This window comes from Fundulus heteroclitus, unplaced genomic scaffold (genome assembly GCF_011125445.2).
Source record: "Fundulus heteroclitus isolate FHET01 unplaced genomic scaffold, MU-UCD_Fhet_4.1 scaffold_81, whole genome shotgun sequence".
Taxonomy (NCBI): Eukaryota; Metazoa; Chordata; class Actinopteri; order Cyprinodontiformes; family Fundulidae; genus Fundulus; species Fundulus heteroclitus.
Genome location: NW_023397263.1, coordinates 1,223,958 through 1,226,811, shown reverse-complemented (window position 1 = coordinate 1,226,811; position 2,854 = coordinate 1,223,958). Strand labels below are relative to the sequence as shown.

Below are 2,854 nucleotides of genomic sequence, written 5' to 3'. Positions count from 1 at the left end.
CCCTATTCCACCAACGCAGGTCTAGTGCTGGTTCGGAGTCACTTTTACCAATCACCCCAGAAAGACAGAGAAATTATTAATATTTTGCAAATATTTTGAAAATTATTTTCTAGGAGAGCTGACTCAAAAAGGGTTTGACACACAAGTAAAAAAGCTTCTGGTGGCAAAGGAAACTGGTAGGATAGTATTGCTGCATATTTTCAATATTAACATCAGATCTTCATAGTATAATGTTATATATATAATAGCCAACATTTGAAGATTGCATATGAATTCAGTGTGAGTAATTCTTTGATTTCACTAAGTACTTATTTGTGCCTTGTGTCATACCACCGCCATTTCTATTGTAGGGCAGAGTGAAGGGAGTTCCAGTTCTAGCAATGATTATTTGAGTAAGCAAGCTCCATATTATGTGTATTCACAATAATATGAAAGACGTTGGGTTGCTTGGATTTGGCACAGTTGCTCAAATAAATATCTGTGTTCATTTCAGCTGCAGCTGAGGCTTTTGCCAAAGCAAAACATCTTGTACAGCCGCAAGTTGTGAAGAAGAAGCAATATCCACTGGCAGTTAAACCATCAAAGTTGTCACTTCTAAAGGTTAGAAACGTCTGCCCCTAAATAAACACAATATTGCATCAAGAAACAAAAGATGCCTCAGTGAGAAGTTTTTACTGTATTTTCCGGACTATATGTCACACTTTTTTCACAGTTTGGCTGGTCCTGCAACTCAGGTGCAACATATATCTTTATATATGTGTTTTTTTCCTCTTCATGACCATTTTGACTGATACAACTTATACTCCGGTGCGGCTTATAGTCCGGAAAATACGGTAGTTAGATAGATTGTTTTTCTATCTAACTAAAAATGGCTCCCATGGAGTGGAGGCCACGGACTACAAAGAGGTCAGGGAAATATCAAAAAAATAATTTTGGAAGAGATCCCTCCCCGTGTTGTCCTGCAGGGAGATGAGACCTATGATGGCCTGCTAAAAATATGACAAGAAATGTTCTGGCCTGACAAGCACGATCAAAGTGAATTCAGCCTTTGCCATGTAGACGGTAGTAGGTGGACCAAGGTGGAATTCTCTGCAGAGTTCAAAACTGTTTGTGATATGACCACTCCTTGGAAAAGGACTCTTTATGTTGGACGAAGAGAATTGGGTAATTTGGGTAATGCTAATTATCAATACCAATAATATCAGTGTAGAAGTTATTTAGTACTAAACATCTGTTATTTTTGCAGAAGTTATCTGCGTAGATGATGAAACTACAGCACAAGGTATGTTCATGTCAGCCAAAACTAATTGCCATAGTAGAAACATTTAAGTGTTTATATGTGTGGTCACATGTTGTGGTTATGAAGTAATCTGTATATTGTATGTTCCAATGGAATTTCACTGTGACTGTCATTTTTTGTTTCTGCTGCTGTGTTTTGTAGATCAGGAGGATGAAGAGGATATGGATCAGAGTATGTTTGATGAGGTAATGGCATGATCTGGTCTGATCTTGCACCCACAAATCCTCAGACACCGTTAGTGTGATTGTTAGAAGTGTGCCAAGTGATGAACTCGGAACCGAGTTCATCAATTTTGCTAAACTAAATATGCAATACGTTCTGGTGGGCTTGTGTCCGGCCCCCTGTCCCGGTCCTGGTCCGTGTCGTCTTCCGGTGCGGGTTTCACCTGGGGGGTGGGGTTGGGGTGGCTCGTGCGGGCCGGCTGGCCAGGGTCCCCCCCTCTTATTATTATTATTATTATTATTATTATTTATTTATTTATGTATTTATTTATTTATTTATTTATTAATTTATTTATTTAGTTTAAGTAGGCTTGGTGGGTGGGCTGGGGGGGGCTTAGGTGTTGGTCCTGGTGGGTGGTTGGCTGGCGGGCCCTGCGGCCTCTCCCTGGCCCCCGGGCTACGGTGGTGCCGCTGGCGAGGCCCCCTTCTCTAGGTGGGGCTTTCGGGGAGCGGGGGTGCCTATTGGAGTCAGTAGGGGAGCTGGCTCCCTGGGTTGGCTTCCCAGTCATTTGCTCCCCATCCCCGGACTCCTCCCTCTGCCTGCTCCATCACGCCGCCACACATGTAGGTCATGAGGGAGGGGGCGTTACTGGAGGTTGCCACTTTCTGGTGACGCCCCTCTCCCCAATTTTATTTTGCATCTTAGACACTTTCACTTCAAACATTTTTCACATCACACACTCATATAGGCCATGGTAGGGGGGGGGGGTGGGGGGAAGACGTCTGGGAGGGGGCTTATGTTGTGTGGGCCTCACCTCGGACGGCTCCCTTCACCTCCTCTCCCACTTAGACATTGAGGGTTCTGGGCAGTCACACGGAAGGGGTGCGCTGGCAACAGCTACCTTCCGAAAGGGGGGTGGGCTGTGCCGTGCATCCCCTTCGGCGCTCCCAGTTTTTAAACGCACTTGAGAACAACATGCAACAACACAACATTTGAGCAGGCGTAGGGAGGGTCGGGGTCTTCTGCACACCCCCGTTCTCCGATGGAGGCAAGGAGTCTGGGGCCTGGAGGAGGTGCGGGCCACTGTGTCCGGGGTCTTGGCGGGGGGCTGCGGTGTGCAGTCAGCGGCCTACCAGGTCTGGGGCTGATGCCTCCGCTCCCCCCAGGGGACGGGGGGCAGGGATGGCAAGGGTAAGGTGGGGGGAGGGAGTGGGTTTATTAGGTATTTAGGGGGAGGGGGGGGCTCTGGCCGGTTGGGCTCGTGCGGGTCGTGTTGGCCCGCCCTCTTGGGGGGGCCCGGTCCGGGGGGCGTCTGGTCGGGGGCCGGGGCCGGGGGTCGGGCACAAGCAGTCGTATAGTCGATTTGGGATGACCCCCCCCCTTTGGTCAGTG

General features: G+C 47.9%; 1 long non-coding RNA gene across 1 annotated transcript; it reads left to right on the top strand.

Annotated features, from left to right (window-relative positions):
- The first annotated feature begins 367 nt into the window (after nucleotides 1–367).
- Nucleotides 368–1,276, top strand: LOC118562179. The gene is made up of 3 exons (XR_004930490.1): nucleotides 368–392; nucleotides 494–600; nucleotides 1,247–1,276. It is a non-coding gene; the product is annotated as an uncharacterized LOC118562179 (long non-coding RNA).
- Nucleotides 1,277–2,854: the final 1,578 nt, after the last annotated feature.